We start from the raw sequence: 11,065 nt of genomic DNA, 5'->3' as shown, positions 1-11,065 counted from the left end.
TAGCGGGCCTCCTGGATGAGTCACTCCCGCCAGCCCCCATCTTCGTCTCTCCGTTTATTTTCCCGGGCCTCCCTGGATGTTCGGAGACGTGCGCTGTGCGCGCACACTCAAGTCGACGCTGGAAAATCTCTCCCCCTTAATCGTTTTTTTTTTTTTTTTTTTCCCCGGACTGATGCCTTACAGCAATGATTCTGTGAAGTAGCACTGTGCGTTTTGTTTCGCGAAATGCATTTTCGTTATAATGCTCGATAACTTGTGAGTTATGGTAACAATATGCAAACGCACCTGTTTTGGTATCTCTTAATTTGCAGCGTATTCCAGTTAAAACAGTTCCAAAAGTGTGCTTCCCTTGCTCATAAATAAATGTGATTTGTGCATTTTCACCCTTCTGCATGTCCGTACCGATAAATTTAGCCTCCAGTCAGAGAAAAGTGAACCAACGAGGCGGAGGTCCTTCAGACCGAACGGAGCGGAGGACCCTGCGGAGACGACGAAGCTACGCAACCGATCGGGTGGTGGTCGCGTGACCTCACGGCGACGTGCAGCCGGTTGAGAAGGGCTGTCCTTTGAACCGTACCGTAAACGACAGCGAGACGGCGGCAGTCGAACGTAATCGAATACGACCTCGGAATCTTCCGGAATATTTCGGCTCGCATTCGTGTCGCCTGCGTTTTGTTTTTTGCAAACCCTGCTCTGGTTTCCCAAGTGCTCCAGTAAATGTAGCTCCAGTATAAAGTGCTGCTCCTCTTTTAGTGATGTTGCACCAATGCAAAAAAATGTCCCCAGGCGTTTCATTCTCCAGCTCCGATTTTCTGCTGCAGGACAGGTTACTTGGCCCTGCAAAAGTCGCTTCGCATTAAAGTCTGTGTTTTACAGTTATGCATGTGGCTGTGATTTTACTTTTGAACATTTTGTGTATTTCTTGCTCTGGGCCAGTTTGTCCAAACAGCTACAGTCTTGAAGCAATTTGTTGGAAAAGGAGATGCGGGAGAAAATCGGTCGGCATCAAACGGCGCGGAGAGGAGGCCCTCTCGCCTCGACCCGGCCCGTGGCTGGAGAACTGGCCCAGATTGCGGTGTAATTTCCCCTCTTTGATTTGGGCACCGGAGAACGAGACAGGAAGCCGATCATTCCTCAGACCACCAGTGACTAAGCGCAGAAAATGAATTTAGCATGCGAGGCCTTATCTTGCTGCCAGATACTGTGAATTTCAGAGCTGATTTGCCCTCATTGTTGCCAGATGTGCGGAGCGGGAGTCAGATGTGCGCGATGCAGGGCGCCGCAGTCCCTCCTCGGTCACCGGGCTCGCAAGACTTGAAAGGGAAACGAGTACAGCATCCTCGCCGTTCCCGTTTCCATTGCCTCCGCCTCCTTTGCATGACTTTGCGTGTAATTTACATAGAACGGAAAGTCTCTGGGCGACGGATCACGCTGCTTGTCGCTTTCCCGTCGGGTAAATGGGATCCAGTTATGTGGAGCCTTTTAAATGTTTTTTTTTTTTACAGCCTAAAAACTGAGGAAGTGAAAGAGCATTCCATCTCCGTGCTAGTTCCACACACACACACACACACACACACACACACGGAGAAGCAGTGAAAACCGAGAGTCCACTTGCTGGAAACTCGTGATGACCTTGCAATTCTTTTCAGATGTGTTCAAACTTGGGCTGCATTTATTATTTTTTAAAGTCGCTTCTCGTTTTTCTCTCTTCCCGACGAGCCGCAGAGGCCGGACGGTTACAAGCAGACAGGCGTTTTCCAGCTTGCAGATGGTGCAGTAAACGGGGGCCCGGCGTGCCTCGGCCGCTGGCTCTCTGACAGGCGGCCCACAGTAACGCGAGGCCCGTAAAACGCGGAATCTCGGAGGCGCTGAGCGTAACCCTTTCGGGGACTGCCGTAAACTCCCGGCCGTGTCGGCGCAGGTGGGGCGGCCGGGGGCCGTAAATAACGCACGAACGCGCGCGCGCACCCTTCGTCGCCTTGGCTCTCCAGAGCCGTGAGTCACTTTGCATGAGAAAATCGCTACGCTGCCTAAGCCTTGAGGTTCAAGACAGTGGAGACGACCCCAATTAGTCACACGGGTGACTGGGACGGCCAGCTAGTCGGGGGATTAATTCAAGACGTTGCCTCACCAAACTGCGGAGACTGGCCTCTTTATCACAACTGAGCCATGACTTAAATTGTAAAAAATGCTTGGATGAAACTTCTAGAAGGAGCAAGCCATTTTTTTTTTTTTTTTTTTTTTCTTTTTGCTGGGTTTTCTTGATATCCCATAAGAGGAATTTTGAAGCCTTTCAGTTCCACGTGTGAACCACGCATTATATGTTCAGCAGCCTTAATGTGCGATGTCCCTACGTCGTAGTGCTGATGGGTCGCGTTACGCTGACTTCTTACTACGAACGTTTGACTTTCAGATGTTTCCATGATATATATTCTTAATCGCGTTTTCTTGGCAATTCTTTGTTTATAAAATTTCAGATTAAAATGCCGGTGTGCAAACCACCCGCATTTCTGCATCCAGCCATTAACTGGCAGCAGGTTGAATGAAGAAGAGTGAATTACACTGATTCATTTAGGTGACGCTTTTCTCCAAAGCGACTTAGTGTTAAGATTCTTACAATTATTTACCCATTTATGCAGCTGGGTAGTTTTTTACTCTAGCCATTTCTAGGGTTAGTACCTTGCTCAGTATCTATGGGACTGTGGGACTGCCTTCATCCCAGTGCTTATAGACCCTGCTTGGTGTCCATAAATACATTGAGAAAATGTTGCACCGATGCTTGACCTTCACGCAGAGCTGTGTCCGAGATAGTAGTCGCTTAATAATGTTTTATCTTGTTTCTGACTTTTAGTAAAATTATTTTCAAAGATGCCCTGCACTTCATTGACCAAAGAACCCTGATGCTCTTTTTTTCCATTGTGCTAGTCTCTGCCTTTGTCTCACTAAGGACAAATCAGTGTTTTCAGCCACGGTGTGACAGTCCACCGAAATCCCCGGGGGTCGGAGAAACCCGGAAATCGGAGTTGTTTCTTGATAAAACTTCTACCAGGATTTTAGTATTGACATAGTGGTACGCTTTGTGTTTTAGCTTTTCGTAGGCATTTCTGGCGTTGTATTATTAATCTGGTAACTGGCAGGAGTGTGGTAGAAATAAAATTGTTGAAATGGGCTGGAGTGCTTGAACATTTCTGAAACAAAAGTGGTACTAGTTTGCTGAAGGCTTAAGTTAAAGGGAGCACTGAGGTTGCTTCAGATCACACACACATTATGCTGACAGGTGTGAGAAGGTATTAAAAGGGCCTCTCCATTGTTCTGAGTTAATCTGGCTCTGTCAGGCTTACAACACACATGCTTGCAATGACTTGATTCATCTCTTTTCAAAAGCTTCATTTAAAAAAAAAAAAAAAAAAAAATTGCCCAAAATAAGTCAAGTCACATGAAGCTAATTTATCAAATTGCCTTAAAAAAAATCTTAACACTGGAATATTTAATCCATTAATCAGTAGGTGTTTTTTAAAGGAATCCTAGATACTGGGAATATCAGACTTTTTAAATATACAAAAATTGGAAAACTTCAAGTTAGGTGCAGATTTGTATTGTAACATAGTAAATTTTGCTGGGGCTTTTTAAAGCACAGGAATAATGGAGGTAAAGGTGACCTTGTGAGTTTGGTTTACCCTGCAGGCTGTTTTCTGCTCTTTGTCACCAAAATTACCATTTCAGCTTTGCATTCTCTTGCTTTATACAGAATCTACTTTGGGGCTGTGCGAATATGCTTTCTCTTTCGTGTGTGTGTGTGTGTGTGTGTGTGTGTGTGTGTGTGTGTGTGTGTGTGTAGACACTCAAATAAAGGAATTTTTAGTAAGAGTACTAATTTGCATAATATTTAAAGGCAGTGGTCGATTCCCACAATGATTATTATGTTCCATTTGTGTAAAGGGAACAACATACTGTATCTATTTACATATATGGTGTAACTAATTTCTGTACCATCACAACTGACAAGCTGCAGGGATCCTTCAAGGGCACCTAAAGTTGATACCATGTACAAACACTTCATAGGGCCTTTTTTGAAGAACCCTCTTGAAAAGCACAAAGGGTCTCTGAAGAGCTTTTAAACTTCTGGATGACCTGAAAGTCCTCGCTGATGCCCCAGAGGGCTCTTTGTTGTGGTGCAGCCCCCACCTTGCAGAAGGGAGGGGGATGGCCAACAACTGGGTCTCCCTGCTGGACAAGATGACCTGCCTCCGGCAATGTGCATCTGGAGAAGGTCCCGCTGCCTTGTCCCCCCCAGGCATTGGCTCTGCTCTGTTTTCATGCGGACAGGAGAGCCGCCGAACTAGGAGTTACTAACGTCATGTTTGACCCATGGGACACGAGAGCCACGTGCTGCCCTTAGAGGGAGCTCGGTGTGTACGGAGGTTTGTAAACAGTCCTCACGGTGTGCTGCAGGGACCAACGTGAGGGATGGACAGGGAGCTTTGAAAATTCTGAAGTTACACATTTTACCAGTTCTGTGACCTTTATAGTGTATTTTACAGCTTTCAGCCCAGTCACGGCTTAAATTCAACACCAAAGGGAAACATTTCATTGATAAATCTGCAGAAATGAAGGATCATATGACTTAAGTGCCGTGCTGTAGAAGTAATTTCCTAAAACACGTGATGCTTTTCTCATACATCGTTGTCCTGCAGTTTAACAAGAACCACCACTTTCAATTATTTTCATACCGTTTGGACTTTCAAGTGCACCGGCAGGAGCCAGTCACTTTGCAGAGCCAGGTGACGTGCTGAAGGGGTGTGTTTTGAAAAGGTGCGTTTGCTGCGGTGAACAGAGTGTGTGGGAGAGATTTGCAGCAGCATGTTCCCGTTGTGTTGACACAGGAAGGGCTGTCGTAATTTGAGCGGAGCAGACAAAACAGCTCAAGCAACGCAGCTGGACTGTGTGAGGGTAAGGCCCACAGCACCCGAGCGAAAAGAATTCCAAGACCCTCAGCACTCAGTGTTTCCTTTGTTTCCATTTGACAAGCTCTAACCTGAAAGATTACTGTATTGCATTGTGTGATTGATTTTGTATTTAGAGAAAAAAAACTTTATCTTTTTAAATGCCAACGGGGAAATAACATGGTTATGGTTTTGTCCTGATGGTTTGCTGCTTATCACAAAGCATTGTCGGTCCATGGGCAATTCTAGAGAGAGCAACTAAATCTTATGTCATTCTCAATGTTTCATTTGACACTGTGACGCTGGACTGAGACCGTATTTTCCCATGAATTAAATCCTTCCCTATTTGGATTTGTGTTGACGAAGCTGTATCAAATGAAAAAGTTGTGTAAATCTCAGCACTGTGAATCAACATTGGCACTGAAATGAAATGTGTGTCTATTAAGCACTCAATTCAGCAAATTAAAGTTTAACACCTGGCTAAATCACTTGTATGTAAAAACTGTGTGGAATTAGAAGTCACCCTCTGCCCTATTGTTTTTTCGAAGATACCACGGTTGAATAGCGAGATAAGTGTACCCCACTGTGAGCCCCTCATTGTCTCATTGTCCACAGCTGACCAGGTCATCTCAGTGACTGATTGCAAAGGCAAATACATTTACTCCACAGATCTGACCAAGTAAAGTCTTACCTCTGTGTGCCACTTTTAGTGGTTTTACCCTGAATACTCTGAAAACAGCAGGTAACCTTTACTTTGTCAAGAAATTCCTTTAAGGACTTTAAAGAGCGATTAAAAGAGATTTTACTCTAAAACTAAAAGACTTAGAAAACATAGCATTAATTGTTTGTTACTTAACTAGAAAATTTACCCAGAATATTGATATACAGTTTTGGAGATTGGGATTGACTTATCAAAGTGTTTTGGGAGTGTTTGGTTTTCATAGCTCATTAATACATTGGTTTGTTAAAAGAAGTTCATGTTGACAGGATGTTTAATTTTTGTGGTTTGTTCTAACACTAAGTATACTATTTAACAGAATTCTGAGGTGTGTATTTTTAGTTTTGTCTACAAATAACTTTAATATATTTCGAATGTGAAAGTTAAAATAAGGTGAGAGCCATCAAATTCCAATCACAGCAGCTACTCACATGGTTACAATCAACTTCTTCTTCACACGTCTTTCTTTCGCAAACACTGGGAGAGTAAAAATTTAGGATGACTGTCCGGGTTAGAATTTGAATGGCTGTCTTTGTGCCATCTAACATTGTAGAGGGTGAAGAAAATAATGAGATGGATGACCAGATTTAAAGTCTTTTTATACATTACCAGTGTAAAGTGTGACTATACCTGGGCAACGCCTGTCCCTACCTCGCAATTAACTCTGCCCAACTACTTATCCAGGCCATGGTGACCTCCCATCTGGACTACTGCAACCCTCTCCTGTGTGGCCTTCCTGCTACTGCCATCAAACCTCTGCAGCCAATACAGAATGCTGCTGCACGAGTTGTGTTTGATTTGCCAAAGCGTTGCCACGTTATCTCCTCTTCTCATTTCTTTGCACTGGCTTCCTATAGCTGCCCAAATCAAATTCAAGACCCTGGTTATTGTCTACAAATGCATCAATAGAACTGCTCCCGGTTATTTACAGGACTTGATCAACCGCTACACCCCAGCTAGACCCCTTCGCTCGTTTACTTCTGCTCGCTTGGAGGTCCCGCGCACGAAAGGTAAAGCTCGGAGGTTCTCCGGTCTGGCTCCGTTGTGGTGGAATGACCTTCCCCTGTCACTCAGAACTGCGGAAACTCTGTCTACATTCAAGAAGGGTCTGAAAACTCACCAAACTCATTTCGCCCAAGATCTCTCCAACTCATGTACGGTGTAAAAGTTCATTCACCGTAACTTCATGAGCATCACCAGATAAAGCCTTTATTCAGCCACTACTCCGGCACTGTATTTGCTTGTTTCTGTGTCTTATAATAGACAAAAAAAAAAAAAATTGGTAGGAGGGTGTCAGGATTTGTCTATCCTGTGTTTTATGCACCTACTTGAACGATGACCCTCGGTGCAGCAAGTGGTAGGTAACAAACTAGGTTTACTTGAGTCACATGCCTGCAGCTATGTCTCTTTCTCTTAATGTAATGCATAAATTGTACTTTTGTTGAGATGTACATCGCTTTGGACAAAAGCATCTGCTAAATGCATAAATGTAAATGTATTGGACAGAAGAGTGAAGTGAAGCAACGCACGCATGTCCTTCGTCTGTGGGAGCCTCTGTAGAAGAGTGAGGTGGATGTTACACTCGTTTCTTAGTTACTGGTGTCTTCTGGTGGAATTGGGGGGGAGAACTTTTCAGCACCTGAACTCAAACTTTTGATGAACTGTATATTTGTTATATGCATATTGCATTGTATTCTATTAACGCTAATGATCTTATGCTACCCAGATACTCTTGGGTAAGATGTACAAGTTCTTCAATACAGAACTGTTTATTGTATTGCTTATTTACTTTATGATGTCACACCTAAATATAGGTTAAGAAAAATGAACATATGTGCATTTATTACTGGAACATCTTAGATAAATTAACTGGAGAAAATGCACAAAAGCAAAGCACCACTAAGATTTCAAAGGCAGCCTAAATGTGTTGTGCTGCACTTTCTGCCATGTTTCCCTCATGTCACCAGTTTCACTTCTTATAAATTATGGTATCAAATGTATGTGGTTTTATTACAGTAAGTGCCCTAGTACATATGCAAATAATTGTAACGGTCATCTGGGAAGAGTTAAAGCAAAGTTGCAGTAAATTTGGGTGTTAGTGGGTGTTATGGTCCTGTCATAACAGAGACGTCTGGTGTTGAACAGACTGCGAGACGAAGCGCACGGCTCCAGCAGCGCGTTAGATAATGTCCTGGCGCTGCGTCTCCTTTTCAGACACATGAATATGATTAGTGTAAATTGGGCACAATTGTTTGTGAATCTTCCACGAGGCATTTTCAGGCTCCTCTGGTGGAAGAGTTCAGCTACAAAAGAAGACCGCTTTTTACTTAAACAGCTAAAAACACTAAAAAGTTTACACTTGTACGTGTACAATTACGTAAAATCTGTGTTGTTTTCTCCTGAAATAATATACTGAAAAGGAATTAATATGTAATTGAAAAACAGATTGTAGCCACAGGAATCTAACATATAGTGCAGCCTTTGTCTTCTTAAGATCTTACAATTCAAAAGCATGTGGAATTTTAAACTTTTTCTATTCATAAAGCTGGAAATATTAGTAACAGTAAATCATGAAGAAACAAATTCAGAAACAGAGACCACTGTAGGTCTGGTTATGTGTGCTGTGATCCAAAGGCAGTAACGACAACTTCAAGACATACCCGTGTGTTCCTTTGCATTAAAATAATTAACTCTTTAATGTTATGTAGCTCCTTCATAGTTTTTGGGAAAATGGACTGGCTGACATAGTACGGTGGCTCCCCATGCTACGAATGTTGAAGCTATGAATATTTAAAGATCTCTGGAATTTTCCCTTTATTTTTTTTATTCTTCACTGATCCACTTAGAGAATTTTTTGTTGTTAATCGGTCACCTGCGTTTCCATGTCCAGCCATTAGTTGGCACTAAAACGCACAGAAACAGGGCAAGAGCGTTGGGGAACGAATTGATTCAACTCGCTTCAGCGTTTATGCCTCGTGTCTGGTGTTCCTGAGAGTTAGAGATCAATGCGAAGAGAAGGAATCCTGAATATGTCTAGGGGCGATTTTGCAGTTGCATGGCGTGTGAATGGAGTAAAGGTCCTGGAGTCGCAAAGATTTTGAACTCCGTGTGGCTTCAGCAGTCATTCTTTTCAAGTCGGCCTGGGCGCACATCAGACACGTATTCCCGGACTTTCAAAGTGTCACAGTTCTGGAAAACACACATGCAGGCCATACGGCATCAATCACACCGGAATGTGCATTTTCATCCCTTACGCACAGTCACACTGACAGCTGTGACACCCACATTGTGATTCAGACATTTAATAAGGAGGCAACGAAAACTGAGTGTTGCACAAAATCGCACCTCTTGTACTAGTACCCTTGACCATGGTCTTCACCCAGTGCAAATATGGTAAAAATGACCCTGCTGTACCTTGCTCTAAGTCACTTTTAGCGCTGTAAAGTGCTGTAAGTCACTTTTGAGAACAGTGTCAAAGTAAATTAATAGCTGAAATAGAGTGAGAGCGCCCCCCGGAGGACATGTCCTGTGTATGCTGGACAATCCTGCCAGCTGCTGCCGTGCCTCCTATGAGAAGTGGTTTCCATTTAAAAATAAAGAGAGAAGCAATTTATGTGTTTGGGGGATGGGGATGGGGGTGGGGTGAGGGGTTAATGCGTGCGCCACTCCGCTGCATCGGCACTTTCCTACGAGCCAAAAGAGCTGAAATAGCTTGTCGCTGCGGCAACATTTGGTCCGATCATAAGAACATGAAGCAGCAGTAAAAAAGTGCTGGAAGTGTTTTGTGACGCATCGGAACATGAAAGGGCAGAACACATGGCGATCATCGCGCACACACATCTTCCTCCTATTGCCTGGCAGGCAGGTGGTCGGGCAGCGTGAGCCACCGAGCCACCGAGCCACCGTCTTCATTAGAGCCCATTTACGTCTCAGTGTTTGGTTCCGAATCCATTCATCCTACACTTTTCTCCAGGGCAACTTGTACTGATTTACCCATTTATACAGCTGGGTAATTATTACTGTATCAATTCAGGGTAAGTACCTTGATCAAGGGTACTACAGCAGGATATGAGATTCAAATCTGGGCCCTTGAGAGGAAAGTCACAGCTCCAACCGCTACATCCCCTATTGGCCCCGAAACTACCTTTAATGAGCTAAATCTCCAGCTTTAGTACCACAGAGGAATAGCACTTCAGAGCTGTTGAGCACGTTCCCGTTTTAAGATCAAGTTAAATGCTTGTGTTTCTGCCCCCCCAGGAACCACGGTACAGTTGAGGTGCAGCTTCCCAGGAGGCCTTAGTGCTGTGCTGTTGTTTACAGTGAACATGTTGACAATGCAGTAACGGGACATTGCCGAGACCTTTCAGGGGGGTTCAGGGTTCGGATTTGATATTTTCATTGCGATAAATCCCGACTGCAGCCGATTTGTCTTTGGACCACTGTCTCACCTGTGGGCTGTCGGTAGAGTCTGGGGTCTGTGCCACACCTGCACAGGTGCATGGGCTTCTGTGTAGGCAGGTGACTGGTGCCCCCTGCTGGCTGCAAAGTGAACATGTTGATGGAATGGTCCTGTGCTCCTTAACTTGCGCTGCTTGCTTTGTGTCCCCAGAACGGCGACAGTGACTCTGAACTCTTCTCATAGTTCCGCCAAGTGCTGTTAGCGTCAGTGAAACCCAGAGGTTTGCTTTTCCTATCCGGACTGGAAGTGCTTCTCACCCTGCTTACAGGTGGAGATGCGCAGGTTTGCCTTGTGGTTCACAGGGAGCTGCAACTCCCCCACCTCACCAGCAGAGGGAGCAAAAGTGTTCAATTTTCCCCATGTATTAATATGTAATTCTAACATACGATCATGTTTAATGAACCCAGGGTGAATGTCGGAACCTAAAAAAAATATTTTTCCTCCACACGTTGACTGTTCTCAGTGGAGGGAACAGTCATGTCTGTTCTATATTTACGGCAGAGTAAAATATATATTTCAGACTGCCCCATTGTTCAGCTTGTGTGCAGCTGTACATTTATGTTCGTATTCATATTAGTTCGTAACTCGTGACAGGGTTTCATTCCAACGACCTCACTGTGGGTCACCTTTATCGTAAGGAGGAAACCACCTTACATGTTCATTGTATGTACATCTGAAACACAAAAATCCTAACAACTTACAGCGTTTCAGATGTGCAGAATAAAACTGAAGGTAAGAAACAAGCTATAATGAAATATGCTATTGTAGGATATTTTTCTCTTTTGAGTTTCAGCTGTGATGAAAAGTCTACTTAGTGCAAATGGGTTTTTGTAATGTGAATAAATTTCCTGAATGGCGCTGCAGTTTATTACATTAAAATACAACAGAAATACTGTACAATTAATCTACAGCTGGAATTACACTTTTACCATCGATTATTTAAAC

The sequence above is a fragment of the Scleropages formosus genome, chromosome 5 (genome assembly GCF_900964775.1).
Source record: "Scleropages formosus chromosome 5, fSclFor1.1, whole genome shotgun sequence".
Taxonomy (NCBI): domain Eukaryota; kingdom Metazoa; phylum Chordata; class Actinopteri; order Osteoglossiformes; family Osteoglossidae; genus Scleropages; species Scleropages formosus.
This window is presented reverse-complemented; position numbering follows the sequence as displayed.